The 15,990-nt window shown below is 37.2% G+C and overlaps 1 long non-coding RNA gene across 2 annotated transcripts in view; it reads right to left on the bottom strand.

Moving 5' to 3' along the window:
* LOC144614050 (uncharacterized) overlaps positions 1–15,990 on the bottom strand; it is a 254,684-nt gene that overhangs the window by 149,564 nt on the left and 89,130 nt on the right. For both annotated transcript variants that reach the window (XR_013551582.2, XR_013551581.1), the window contains exon 3: positions 6,489–6,668. This is a non-coding gene — a long non-coding RNA (uncharacterized LOC144614050). The remainder of the gene's footprint in view (positions 1–6,488; positions 6,669–15,990) is intronic.

Raw genomic sequence — 15,990 nt, 5'->3', positions numbered from 1 at the left:
TCCATATTGTTGCAAATGGCAAGATTTCACTCTTTTTTACAGCTGAGTGATATTCCATGGTATATCTAGACTACATCTTTATCCATTCATCTATCAATGGACACTTGTGCTTATTCCATATCTTGGCTATTGTAAGTAATGCTGCAATAAACATAGGGGTGCATCTTTTCGAATTAGTGTTTTCATATTTTTGGGTAAATACCCACTAGTGGAATTACTGTATCCTATGGTAATTCTATTTTTAAATTTTTGAGGAACCTTCATACTGTTTTCCACTGTGGCTGCACCAGTTTGCATTCCCACTAACAGTGCATAAGGATTCCTTTTTCTCCACATCCTTGCCAGCACTTGTTTCTTGTGTTTTTTTTTTTTTTTATTTTAGCCATTCTGACAGGTGTGATTTTGATTCATATTTCCCTGATGATCAATTAAGCTGTTTTTAAAAGAGCAAGTCAAAGACAAGAACATAGCTCTTTATCTCGGTCTCAAATCTCAAGATCCTTTTTCATTTTGTTTTATTCTGCCTTTGCTTTTATGTACTTCCTAAATAAAATAGTTTTTTCTGTAGCATGGTATAATGAAAAGAACACTGGGTTAGAAATCAGAACCAACTTTTAATTTTGGCACTAAATATCGCTGTGACCCTGAACACATTACTCAAATTGAACTCTACTTGTCATCCAAAAAACAAGGAGGTTACACTGGATACTCTCATAAATTTCTTCAGCATCCATAATTTACTGTGAATCAGATTAGAGATAAAACAGAAAGACTCCTCCCCTCAAAACTTACTCCAGAGCAGCAATAGAACGTACATCTGGACATAATTAAATCACTCACCATTCAAATGGATACAGAGAAGCAATGAAAGCAGAAAGATTATCTGGCACTCCATAAGTTTCCATCTGCTGTACATTTGAGGGTTCCCAGGAAAGGGAAAATAGTGACCTACATACTGGATATCAACTCAGGGAAGTCATTAAGGAAATAATAACAAAGCAGGAAGCTCTGTCTAGTCATCCTGGGTAAGACACAGACACCTTCTCACAGGACTGGCACAATCAGGCCCATTTTGAATCACAAATGAGGGCTTTGGACCAAAAGGTCTATGAAGGCCCTCCTACTTGCTCCAACATTCTGTGATTTGCATTTTTATTGTAGATTGAGGATTAAAATGGGAACAGATGAACGTTTTTCACACCCAGTCCCAGTTTCATGTGAAATGTTTCTGCACAAAATGTTTAATTGCTTTGCAGAAGTCACAAAGATGATTCAATGCCTCTTTCCTCTCCAAATGCATATAACTACTAGCTATGCTTATACAATATAGAAAACATGATGCTTTGGGATAATTTGGAAATGAATGGATAATATTCTCTGAAATAGTTATCACTAATATCTAAGTCAGCAGGTGCTTGCTGAATCACTTCCCCTTTTGGCTTTGGCCCTTTAGAATATCTGTATCTTTTTAAAGTGTATTTAAACAAACAAAAAGGTGGACTGATTGTTCTCAAAAAATGTTTCCACAGTTGGTTATTTACATTTATTGGAGGATGCAGCAGATACCCCCAAAAGCCATTCCCACTTGCCTGCCTTCATTAAAGTTTGAATGCATTCCCACTCCCAGCTTTAAGAAGAACAGAATTCACTCCTAGCTTTAAGAAGAATAGAATTCACTCCTAGCTTTAAGAAGAATAGAATTCTTAAAGCTAGGAGTGGCCACATGACACAATTCCAGCCATTGGGATATAAACAGATCTGACAGCAACTTCTGGGAACTTTTAGTTATTCTGGTTAGGTTTATACATTCCCCATGATACTTTCTTTCTTCCCTGAACATAGGTGTTATGTCTAGCCCCGCAGCAGCCCTAGTGCAGCCATGAAATTACAAAGCAACATACCAAACAGTAAAGGGGAAAGATAGACAAGGCTTAGGTCGCTAACAACACAGTTAAGTTAAAAGATAAACAAATACCTCTTTGCTTAAGCCTCTGTATGCCAGGCTGTCCATCCACTAGTTGCAGCAAAATATATTCCTTGTTGATACAACAGATTTGAGGAAAAGAACTAATTGCCTTTTAGTCTGAGAATATATGTATTGCTTACAAAACACATGAAATTGATTCTTGACTGTTTCTTAATACTAATAACACCATGATTATTTAATAGGGCAATTACACATAGTCTAGGTTTCCATCAACATTTCAAAGAGGAAATATTAGCATATCATCATCTCTGATAAACAGCATAAGGATATATTACTTATATACATATCATAATCCAGTTTCTATCATGGTCATAGCCTCTTTCCTATTATGAAAAACCATAGTTAAGTATTTTAGCATAAGCATGTTATCTGCCTCAAAAGCCACAGTCATTTTATTCATTCATAAGTCAAAAGATCTATGTGTCAGAAATTGTCATTTCACATTTTCTCAACTGATAAGTGTAGATACTTGTCAATCCTTTTCATCCAGTGTGCTTCAAACTCTAAAGATCTACATTTTTTTATACCTGGGAGTAATATAGTTATGTTTTGTTATATTATTTTAGCTATACTGAAATGTAGAGCAAGGATTAGCAAACTTGCTCAATAAAGAAACAGATAGTGGGGCTTCTGGGTGGCTCAGTCGGTTAGGCGTCTGACTTTGGCTCAGGTCATGATCTCACAGCTCGTGAGTTCAAGCCCTGCATCAGGCTCTGCGCTGACAGCTTGAAGTCTGGAGCCTGCTTCAGATTCTGTGTCTCCCTCTCTCTCTGCCCCTCCCCCGCTCACGCTCTGTCTCTGTCTCTCAAAAATGAATGTAAAAAAAAAAAAGAAAGAAAAGAAAAGAAAAAAGAAAGAACCAGATAGTAAATATTTTAAGCTTTAGGCTTTACAGTAAATATTTAGGCTTTACCATAAGGTCTCTGTTACAACCACTCAGTTTTGTCAAGTAGCACAAAAATAGCCATAGACAACATGAAAATGAATTAATGTAACTGTGTTACAATATAACTTTATTTACTGACATTGAACATTGCAGTTCATAAGGTTTTCAGGTGTCATGAAATATTATTCTTTCCAATTTGTTTTCAACCATATAACAATGTAAAAACCATTCTCAGTTCTTGGGCAATACAGAAACAGGTAGCAACCCCTATTTGGCCCACAAGCTATTACTAAATAAAACCTGCTATTTTGCCCTGAATGCTTCAGTCACCCGATTATGCCTTACAGAATAAGCAAATGGAAACTTTCAAAACTTCACTAATGTTTCAGGTGTAGTTTTTTCTAATAAAGCGTTCAACAAACATTCTAATGTGTACTGCTTTACAAATAAATGATTCTAGATTTCTTAATTCCTGCATTCATTTATATAGGAAAAGGCAGCCTTTTTGTATAGCAATAGGCAGCATTACCACGAACGCATTATGATCTGAGATCACGTTTCCACTGATAACTGATAATCCCTGTGAGGTCTGCATCCATAGCCCAGGGGAGTACCCCATTCATTTCTGTGCTCATCCCTGTTATCTTCCCCCTGAGATCACCCCATCGTGGCTGTTCTCTCAAGTCACATAAGCACTCTGCCAGGGAAATAAAGGAAGGCATTCTTTGGTTGTCCTGATTTTAACTGTCTCCCTTAAGTTTAGCCTGGCCACTAGACTTTAGTCCTCTTTCATATAGAGGTTAATGTATACTATTTAACATAGTACTGGAAATCTTAGCCTCAGCAATCAGACAACAAAAAGAAATCAAAGGCATCCAAAGTGGCAAAGAAGAAGTCAAACTTTCACTATTTGCAGATGACACGATACTCTATGTAGAAAACCCAAAAGACTCCACCATAAAATTGCTAGAAACTAATACAAGCATTCATCAAAGTCACAGGAAATAAAATTCAATGTGCAGATGTCTATTGCATTACTACACACCAATAATGAAGCAGCAGAAAAAGAAATCAAGGAATCAGTCCCATTTGCAGTTGCACTAAAACATACCTAAGAATAAACCTAACTAGAAGAGATAAAATATCTGTACTCTAAAAATTATAGAACACTTACGAAAGAAATTAAAGAGGACACAAACAAATGGAAAAGCATTCCATGCTCATGGACTGAAAGAACAAACATTGTTAAAGTGTCTATACTACTCAAATAAATCAACACATTCAGTGGAATCTTCATCAAAGTAACACCAGCATTTGTCACAGAACTAGAAAAAAAATCCTAAAATTTGTATGGAACCACAGAAGATCCCAAATAGCCAAAGAAATCCTGAAAAAGAAAAACAAAACTGGAGGCATCACAATTCCAGATTTCAAGCTATATTACAAAGCTGTAATCATTAATACAGTATGGTACTGGCACAAAAACAGACAAATAGATCAGTGTAATAGAATAGAGAACCCAGAAATGGACCCACAAATGTATGGCTGACTAATCTTTTGACAAAGCAGGAAAGAATATCCAATGGAAAAAAGTCTCTTCAGCAAATGGTGCTGGGAAAACTGGACAGTGAGTGACATGCAGAAGAATGAAACTGGACCACTTTCTTACACCATACACAAAAAATAAATTCAAAATGGATGAAAGACCTAAATATGAGACAGGAAACCATCAAAATCGTGGAGAAGAACACAGGCAGCAAACTCTTTGACCTCAGTCGGAGCAACTTCTTACTAGACATGTCCCTGTAGGCAAGGGAAACAAAAACAAAAATGAACTATTGGGACCTCACAAGATAAAAATCTTCTGCACAGTGAAGGAAACAATCAATAAAACTAAAAGGCAACTGACAGAATGAGAGAAGATATTTGCAAATGACACATCTGGTAAAGGGTTAGTATCCAAAATCTATGAAGAACTTATCAAACTCAACATCTAAGAAACAAACAACCTAGTTAAGAAGTGGGCAAAAGACATGAACAGACATTTTTATAAAGACATCCAGATGGCTAACAGACATGAAAAGATGCTCAACATTACTCATCACCAGGGAAATGCAAATCAAAACCATGATGAGATACCACCTCACACCTGTCAGAATGGCTAAAATTCACAAGAAACAACAGGTGTTGGCAAAGATGCAGAGAAAGAGGAACACTCTTGCACTGTCAGTGGGAATGCAAACTGGTGTAACCACTGGAGAACAGACTAGAAGTTCCTCAAAAAACTAAAAACAGAACCACCCTATGACCCAGAAATTGCATTACTAGGTATTTACCCAAAGGATACAAAAACACTTATTTGAAGGCCTATATGCACCCCAGTGTTTATAGCAGCACTATCAACAACAGCCAAACTATGGAGACAGCCCAAATATCCATCAACTAATGAATGGATAAAGAAAATGTGGTGTATGTATACATGTATGTATATACACATATATACACATATGCATACATATATGCACATATATACATACATATATGTACATATATACACATATATACATACATGCAATGGAATATCACTCAGCCATCAAAAGAATGAAATCTTTCCATTTGTGATGACAGATTGGAGCCAGAATGTGTTATGGTAAGCAAAATAAGTCAATCAGAGAAAGACAAATACCATATGACTTCATTCATATGTGGAATTTAAGAAACAAAACAGATGAACATGAGAAGAGGAAAAAAGAGAGAGAGAGGGAGAGAAGCAAGCCACAAGAGACTCTTAACGACAGAGAACAAACTGAGGTTTGATCTAGATGGGCTAGATGAGTGATGGGTATTAAGGAGGGCACTTGTGAGGAGTACTGGGTGTTGTATGTTAAGTGATGAATCACTGAATTCTACTCCTGAAACCAGTATTTCCCTGTATTTTAACTAAAATTTAAATTTAAAATGAAAAGAAGCTAATGGGACATGAGGTTGCCAAAAATAGTAATAGCATTAAACGGAAAAAAGATGCTTTATCATTCCTGGCAAGAAGAACAAGACAATATTACTTATGGGGTGTAAAATGATAGTTCTCCCCACTCTAGGGCTAAGAAACATAACCTCCAAGAATGACTTGGCAATTTGTGACAATTGTTGTTTTTGTTAAGATCATCGCCTATGCACATTGGCATTAATAAGTTATATGAATTATCTTTTTATGGTGAAATATTTTCTGATTCCTTCATTTTGCTAACCAGAAACAAAAATCAGTAGTACACCATGAAAGCCTTAGGCAACTGCAGCCCACATATGTCTGTCCCATTCATTCTTATTCTACTTTCTGTAACTGTAGCCCTTTTTCTAGGACTGGAGCTCTGCCCACATTTCCATTATTTTTGGCTAGAGTCCTATTAAATGAAGGTGACTTTGAATTCCAGGCTCAATAAAAAGACCTCAGGATGGCTAGGTGATGTGAATAGTGAATGATTTACTGAGAATCTGCTATTAACAAGGCACTGTTCTAAGTTCTTCATATATTTAATACATGATCTTTAGATAAGGTGCTATTATCATCATCTTATAGATAAGAAAACTGATGCTTAGGGAGTTTACAAAACTTACCCAAGGGGCACCTGCACAGCTCAGTCAGTTGAGCATCCAACTCTTGATTTCTACTCGGGTCATGATCCCAAGGTTGTGGGATCGAGCCCTATGTCAGGCTCCATGCTGAAGGCGTAGCCTGCTTGGGATTCTCTCTCTCTCTTCTTCTGCCCCTCTCTCCAGGTTACACGTGCATGCACTCTAAAATAAAATAAAATACTTTAAAAAAACTTACTCAAGGTCACACTGCAGGTAAGAAACAGTTCTCCTTCCACTGCACCAACCTGCCTCTTAGATTCTAGTTCATTATAGGCTCTTCCCTTAGGGTCTGAATTTATCTCCAATTTCTCCATGTAGATATGGGAGGATTTCCCAAAACAGTGATCATTTGGAAGTGGTCACTTTGCATTGATTTTGGATCACACAGAGTTCTACCCACCTTTTCCTCCCAGAATGAACTTGAGAATATTATATTTGAGTAGCCCAGGTGTTTACTCCAGGCCAGCCCTCTATCACTGGACAACTTCTTCCCAGCCCCTAGCCTGTGCCCTGCTGAACAGATTTTATTGCTTCCCTGAAAACCCAGTATTTCTGGATATCTAGGATACCAAAACCATGCCTACCTGAGTTTCATCATTTCACTGTAAATCTTTGAATGCTTAATCCTACCACTATAAAGGGAGGACACTGCCCCACTGTAAACAACACTTCAATAATAAATTGCATAATGATGAATTTATGCAATTAAATTTGAATTTTTCTGTGAAATGGAACATTCCAATGAAATCTTTTTTTTTTTCAATAATAGTTTTCAATGTGAGGTCCTGGAAGGTGTAATGCTACGTGCAAAGAGATATACTGGGCTTCTATTGTGTATTTAAATTATTATACCTAGTCCCAGCTTAAAAAGGTTGAATTTATATGTACCACAGTTGTAAGACAGTCTTGTTTTCTTTTCATAATGAAGACACATACAGCTAGAACTCAGTCCAGGCCTACGCCAAATGCTGAAATAGTTGAAGTTGTCTTTGCTGATTCTTTACCTCTTCTGTGGTACCTCACCCTAGATATCCTACTATTGTCATGTGTCACCCACACATGCCCACAGAGAGTTCCCTAAATTCTAAACCTTTCCCATTTCCATTTTTGTGCCTATCAAAAGTGTCCAGGATTTTATTTTCTCAGTCATATTCTCTATTTCCAATCTCCCCAAAGCAAAAACAAAAACAAATCCACAATATATTCTAATTATAAGTGCTTTAGTACATTCCCCCTCAAAGATAACAAATTATCAGTTTGGTTCCCAAGATTGGAAGCTAGAGGTCCCTGGTCAGAACAAGGAGGGTTAAGGTGAAGAATTTCAGATGACCACAAAAGCACAGAAGGTTGGACAGTTTGGCACACAGCCAAAGGATATGGCAGGTACAGATGGCAGCAGTCCAGTACCCAGGGATTCAGATGGCAGCTAATTGACAGGAGAAAACAACTAGGCAGGTGGCTAACAGCACAGGTTCAGCTATCTAAAGTCAGGTCAGGCACAGGGTCAGAAAACCAGTAACATTAAATCTGAGAAATAAGGAATTCATAGAAACTGAGTAATTTTGCCTGAGGAGCCTGGATTACTGAACCATTTCCTTCCCCAGCTTTGGCATAGTTTTATCCAGGCTATAGTGGTTAACTACAGGAGTCTGAGAATGAAAGCGATGTGACAGATTCAGATAAGGAGAAACCAGACAGCATCTGAGGGGCTAAGGTTAATAAGACCATTGACCAAGCCTCATGAACAAACATTGATTATTTCCCTCCTTCAGGAGAGGACACATTTATAGTATAAGGAGAACTGCAATGACTGAATCCATTCTAAATGCAATACTTAAGTCCATTCTACAGCAGGGGGGAAAAACTCACAAAGATTAATTCCACCTGAGAGCAAATGGCTGCACAGGTAATTGAGAAGGAACAGTCAAGAGAGGTTTCACAAGGGAGATGACATTTGAGCTTGATTGTAGAGCATAAATAGAACATTATCATACAGGATGAAGGACGTTCCAAACAGGGGGTACAGCATGAGCAAAGACAAGCAGGCTTGAAAATACACATTGTACTTGAGGACTTTTGGGTTGTCCAGTGTGTTCAGATATAGGCAATATGGTAGGAAATAGCAAAAACGAAGCTAGACTATAAGCATGTATACATACACAAGTGCTCACATACATATGCCTGTATATACATATATTCACATATGTATACATATTTGTATATTATATATAAATATAAATGAGTGCATAAATATAAATGTATATAGTTGTCAAACTGTAATCAGACAGTGAAGTCTTTGACTATAACCCTTAGGGAATGTGACCTTAAAGGAACACATTCAAAGGTTTTAATCAAGCAGAGAGGCATGATCAGTTTTATAAAATCAGTGATAACGATGCATAGGAAGGACTGGAAGGAGAGAACTACAGCACAGATAACAGACCCATCAAAGATCAGTTACAACAATCCACACAGAAGATCATGATGAGCTAAAGCAGGGCAGTGGTCACAGGGATAGAGAGGAAAAGGCAGTTTCTGGAGTTTTTGAGGGGAGAAATCAGCACAACTTACTAACCTATTTTACACAGAGGAAAAGAAACAAAGAGGTTCCTAACTTATGCAACAGAGGGTGATGAGATGGGAGTGCCATTAATGAAGACAAAGAAACAAGATTTGGGGAACAAGATTACAAATTGGATTCAAATTTGAAAAAACAAAAAACCAAAAAGCCTAGAACATAAGAATGAGCTTGTGCTATAAATTGAGGGTCCAGTATATTAGTAATGTTTGAATACTTGGGAATGTACAAAATCACCCAGGGAAAATGTCTAAAAGGAAACCTGGAGAAGACTAAATTTGTCTGCACATGAAAAGATGTGTCACTGACTACAAAAGTAACTGTAGAGCCTTTAACCAAATGAATAATACCCAAGAGAGCAAGTCTTATATTTGAAATAGGTAAGAGAGAAGGGGACAGATCATGCTTAAAGGAGAGATACTGAAAAGTAGGAAAGGTTTTCTGTACTCAAATACACCATACTGACAACCAGCTACTCTATTCAAGTCTTCTTGGAAGAACAAGAAAGTGATAATGGTCTTTCCAGGCTCTCTTGTCCTATAATGCTTTCCTCTCAGATGTACTTGCTTAACTTCTATCTTGTTTACAGAATCCTGGCCTTTTTATGGGCTGATGCTGGCCTGGCAATGGCACAGTTGTCAAATAAAATGCATCTGAGTTCATGGAAACCAAATCTATCGTTGATATTATGCAGCCAACCTGTATGACAAGGTTCTGGAAACACACTAAACCTGTTGTGGCCAAAATCACCCTATGCAAATTAAGTCTTTACATTCATCCTTATTTCCTGGTAACAATTTAGATGTAATTCTTCAAGTTACTCAGTGACATATAGTAAAAGGCCTCTTCTATTACACTGATCAGCAGCAAACATACATGTTAATTACCCTGACTATAGCAATCATTTCACAAAGTACATGTATATCAAATCATCACATGTACACTTTATATTCAATATTATCTGTCAGTTACACCTCAACAAAGCTGGAAAAGAAAAAATAAATATCCAGTTTATTATATGCTTGGAAACCTCCGTATTCTCAACAGGAAAGCTGGAATTACAAATGCACCTTACAGAGTTGTGAGGATCAAATATTTGTGAAAGTGTTTTATCAACTTTCAGTCATTTCATAATTGTTAGTTGCTATTAGTAGTATCAGACCCTGGGGTTTAATGTACAGTTAATGACACATAGAATTAAGTGATAAAGTGATTTTTGTTTAATTTTTACTACAGCTTATAAAAACAGTAAGACATTAACCCAAATATGTGACATTTTAACAGACAAAATTTGTATTCTGATGATCTAGCTGAAAAATAATCATAGAATTACACACATTCAATCAGCACCTATATAAATACAAAAAGAAACTCTAGCCCTTTCATTGTGAATAAGGAAATACAGTAAAGAAACCTGCCCACAAGAGCCTAAACAGATGTGTTTAATCAAATCAATAATATTGTGTGACTGATAAAAGTACCAAACATCAGTGAATCAATTTCATGTTATATTCTTGGAGTGATATTGTATAGGCATTATTTTAGCAGAAAACTTTGTCCCAAAATGCTTAATCAACACTAGATAAAATACATACAAGCACTGTTGTTCTACTAGGCTTCATAAAGAATCCATTCATCCTAAGGGAATACATTCTGGTTTCCACATCTCTCCACAATATTTTATATCTATGCTCAAGAAAAGCCTGGGGTGAAGAAAAAGATATGACTAAATGGTTGAACATTTTAGCAGCAAAATCCTTAAACTCATAGTAGAACAATGATGAGATTAGCTGTTCCAGAAGAAAATCAAAACTATGGAAAGTAAAGAAAAATTTATAGTCAGGGTAAGCAAAGTAAATGCAGGCTCCTACATTTCACAAGAATATACCTATTTGTAAGGGCAAAAAAAAAATATGTTGACAATGAAGTTTATTATAACTCTCTGTTCTCCCAAGCAATTGAGGGCATCAGGAAATACAATGTTTCTAAAAGAATACTTCTGTTCAAGAAATAAGAATTATCTATAAATGGGGCCTTTGTCTGAAAACACAGAACACAGAGATAAGAATCATTTCTATTCTAAAAGAAAGCTGCAGGTTGATAACAGTGGTGATCTATTTGGGAATACAGATCCAATTCTACTGCTCACAGTGCTTAATGTCTCCAGCATTTTCCAGCCATTTCCTTCTACAGAGGCCCAGGTACGATAGCATATGCTGCATGGGATGGTCATTAACAAAGAAATGTGGGCTTAGGACAAGAATCAATACCAGCTGTCATCTTACGTGATCACAAGATAATTTTTAAAGCCCAAATAATCTCCTTGATTTGGCGTATGGCAATTGAGCTCATTTTTCAGTAGCTAAAATCCATGACTACATATTTACCCCTAAACACATAAAAGGGAAACAGAACGCTGTATTTCTCAAGAAAAGCAGACTTGGCTTGCCTAGACTATAGATCAAATTAAGTGGGGCCATGAGGCAAATGAGCTCAGATTTGGGACAACAAATTCTGTCGATGAATTTGGTTCCATTAGACTTGGGTTACAAACTACACCAAAATAATGGGATTTGGTTCCATGTGAGAAAATTATGGAGCTTAAAAAAAAAAAAAAAAAAAAAACTCTTTCCCATTACAATCAACCACTAAAGGATTCTGCAAGGGAAATGCACTCAAATGAATTAGTTGTATAACTGTTACTCTTTCATTAAAATGATTTAATAGTTCTACAAATGTCATGGCATTAGCATTTTATGCAAAGCTATAAAACAGTAGCAAGTAAAAAATCAACTGCCTTTAAAAGTCAGCACTTTTGGACTATGTTTATGAGACTACACGGTCACTTTGTGATATGAAATGGCAGCATTGCTAAGATAAATATTGCTTGCTGGCCAGTTTTATTTTGGGCAGAAGGCCATTAAAGGAAGGAGGCTGCCGAATTCATATTTCATTTGGATGGGCTTCAACAATTCATGTACATTGGCTTAATTCATCTAAGGAAAAGAGAAGCTTTTTAGAGTATCTCCTTAAGAGATTATTTAATTACATATTCCAACAAAGTTTAAACTACTCCTTTCAGGGCAGGCAATCTAAAAACATATTTATAGGCAGGTGATAGGCAGACATGTGATGGCAAAACAAACGACTTCCAGAAAGACAAAGGTGCTGACTCTGTTCACAATCTATCCTTAATCCACTGTATCTCTAAATAGATATTAGATGTTTTCCATCCTCATTAGAGTATGGTAGATGATGTTCATATTTTTCATTAGTTTTTCCAAAACTATTCCTTAAGCAAAATTTTGATAACAATTGTCAACACACTTAGGCTGGATAGTAGCCCACGAAGTTTAACTTATTAACTGCACATTAGCCAACTGCTAAAGTTTAATAGTAACAAGTACCTAGTGGTATGGCTGGCATTCAGATTAAAAATAAAGGTTTGGAAAAAATATATAGGAAGGAAGGAAGGGAGGGGTGGTAGGGAGAGACAGAAAAAGGTAGGTAGGTTTGGACTGTCATAATTTTGATTGTCAGTGGGTAAGATTTAAGTGGTTAGAACACTGTCAATGGTCCTTCAGTAGCTGATGCCACATGAGAGACTAGCTAACAAAAATGAGCAGGTAACAAAATAAGTCTCTTTTCTGTGTCATTGATCTTCTTTGGCTAACATGTTCAATAACATGTAATGAAAGGAGACAGCATGATGCAGTGGGAGAACACTGAATTTGGAATATTAAGGTCTGGGTTAAAATCCTAGCTTGATCTTAGGAATTCACATAGCTTGTTTTTAAACTAGGAGCCTGGATTGGATGACATCTAAGATGGTGGACCAAATGGTATGGGGAAGGAGAGCACCCTATTACCACACAACAACGACAGGCCACTAGTGGCTTACCAACAATTATCAAGAGTAGGGGCGCCTGGGTGGCTCAGTCGGTTGGGCATCCGACTTCAGCTCAGGTCATGATCTCGCGGTTCATGAGTTCGAGCCCTGCATCCAGCTCTGTGCTGCCAGCTCGGAGCCTGGAGCCTGCTTCGGGTTCTGTGTCTCCCTCTCTCTGCCCCATTCCCACTCATGCTCTGTCTCTATCTTTTAAAAATAAATAAAGCATTAAAAAAAAAGAGTAGTCAGAGGGTATAGGTAAACTCTGTGTGGCTCCTTAATATCTACCTAATTGAACTGATGTGGAAGTTCGGTCACAATGGATTGGAAGTGGGCTTTTCAAGCTCCTGTATGATCTCATTCCAATAGTAAGACAGTTTCATTTATTATCTTAAACTTCTAAATGTTATGTTAGCCTAATCACTTTTAAACTTTTTCTTTAATATTTATTTATTTTTGAGAGAGAAAGCAGGAGCGGGGGAGGGGGCAGAAAAAGAGGGGGACAGAGAATCCGAAGCAGGCTGCACACTGACAGCAGAGAGCCCAATGCAGTGCTCACACTTACAAACCATGAGATCACGACCAGAGTCAAAGTCACACACTTAACCAACTGAGCCACCCAGGCATCCCAGTCTTTTAAAATTCTATATTCTAATTATAATTATTAACTCCCACCAATATCTCTGTTTTTTATTATTAAAGTCTCCTCAAATTTAAAGGCAGGCAAACTGAAGCAGGAAATAAGGATGCAGTGAGTGAGTGTGAGAAACTGAGAGGTCTTCATGAGATTGACCCTAACTCTGTGGGTTCTAACTCTGTGGGACCTTTGATTATTACTGGATGCTTTATATTTTTTTTTATTTTAGAGAGAGAAAGCACACAAGCTGAGGAGAGAGGCAGAGGGGAGGAGAGAGGCAGAGGGAAGGAGAGAGGGAGAGGGAGAGGGAGAGAGAAAGGGAGGGAGAGAGAGAGAGAGAGACAGAGAGAGAGAGACTCTTAAGCAGGCTCCATGCTCAGCACAGAGCCCGACACAGGGCTCAATCCCACGACCCTGGGATCATGACCAAGCTGAAATCAAGAGTTTGAGCTCAACTGAGTTTTGAGCTCAAGAGTTTGAGTTGAGCTCAACTGATTGAGCTACCCAGGTGCCTCTGATTTTTACTCGAAGCTTTAATTGGAAGTCCCACCATATTGAGTCTTTCCCACTGCTATATGAATACATTTAATTTTGCTTTCTAAATCAAAAATGCAAGTAGTGAGAAAGCATATAGTAAATGTCTAAATATCTATTGCAGACTTTGGGATTCAGAAGGTAGTAGATAACATAATCTCTGACCTCAAGAAGTTTACAGTCTGTACTGGATATTTACCCAAAAAATATAAAAACACTAATTCAAAGGGATACATGCACCCCTCTGTTTATAGCAGCATTATATACAGTAGCCAAATTATGGTAGCAGCCCAAGTGTCCATCGATAGATGAATCGATAAGAAAAATGTGGTGGATAGATAGATAGATACAGAGACATAGATAGATACAGATATAGATAGCCACAAAAAAAGAATGAAATCTTACCATTTGCAACAACCTGGATGGAGCTAGAGAGTGTAAAGCTAAGCAAAATGAGTCAGAGAAAGACAAATACCATATGATTTCACTCACATGTGGAATTTAAGAAGCAAAACAAATGAGCCAAAGGAAGAAAAAAAGGGAGAGAGACAAACCAAGAAACAGACTCTAACTATAGAGAACAAACTGGTAGTTGCCAGAAAGGAGGTGGGTGGGGATGGGTGAAAGAGGTGAAGGGGGTTAAGAGTACAGTTATCATGATGAGCAATGAGTAATGTATGGAATTGTCGAATCACTATATTGTACACCTGAAACTAATATAACACTGTATGTTAACCATACTGAAATTAAAATTTTAAAAATAAAAAGTAAAGTTTACAGTCTGATTAGAGATAAAAATGAAAAGTCAGTTATGTGCAGTGGTTTTCAAAATACAGTTTGTAAAAATTATTCAGGAACTTTAAGGATGCAGATTTCCAGGCTGCAGACCTAGACCCAGGGACTCCAACAAGACAGTATTTCTGGGGTGTGTTCAGTAACTGAACTGAGTAACTTTAGTAACTGAGTGCTGCATTTTTAACAGTATCCAAATAGGTGATTCTAACTAATCCACATGGTCAGGCAACCACACACTGGAAAACACCACTGAGTAGAAGCTCAGGCTCCAAAGTCAAATAGTCTGGGTCTTACCAGTTTCCAGCTGTGCGACCTTGATTAAGTTACTCAGTTCTCCATGCTTTAACGTTCTCATCTATAAAATGAAGATAATAATAGCACCTGTGTCTTTAGATGGTGGTAACACTGGCACCCAGTAAGCACTTAGTAAAAGTTGTTCTTGTTTTTGTTATCATTAATATTATTATAACACTAGAAACTGATCAAGTGCTAATTGGCCTGACATTGTTCCCAGAATTCAATGATAAAAAAAGAGTTCTGACTAAGGGTAGGAAACGCTTTAAGGAAGAAGAGAGAGTTGAATCACATCTTAAAATCAGTGAAACGTTTGGATTATCAGAGAAAATAAGAAATTCTGGGTATAAGGAACATACTCAGCAAATTATCAAGGAAGGTGAGAATAAGGTGTGTGAAAACAGGGAGGGGAAGTAGCCCCTGAAGCGGAGGGTTGAAATGGGGAAAAGTGGGAGGTAAGTAGCCAAAATACTTAAAGCTCAGCAAGCCTCAAGTCCCCCCTTCTTTTTATTTTAGATACCTGTTTTAAGAGGCAGCTACATTAGAGACAGGCCCCCGCTTTAAGAAACAGGATATAAAAGATCCATTTATAGTAAGTTTCCTTTTTACAAAAATAATCCCTTTTTACAAAATAAGTTATCACACAGAACCTTAATTCACTGTCTGCATTAAGGTTTAAGACACATTTCATTCACTAAAAATAAACAATTCAACATTCCAATAAAGGGCAATGAGCTTTTTCTGAAATCAAGAGACT

Source organism: Panthera onca, chromosome D4 (assembly GCF_046562875.1).
Source record: "Panthera onca isolate mPanOnc1 chromosome D4, mPanOnc1 haplotype 2, whole genome shotgun sequence".
Taxonomy (NCBI): Eukaryota; Metazoa; Chordata; class Mammalia; order Carnivora; family Felidae; genus Panthera; species Panthera onca.
Note: the sequence above shows the minus strand (reverse complement) of the source record. Positions and strands in the feature narration are given on the sequence as shown.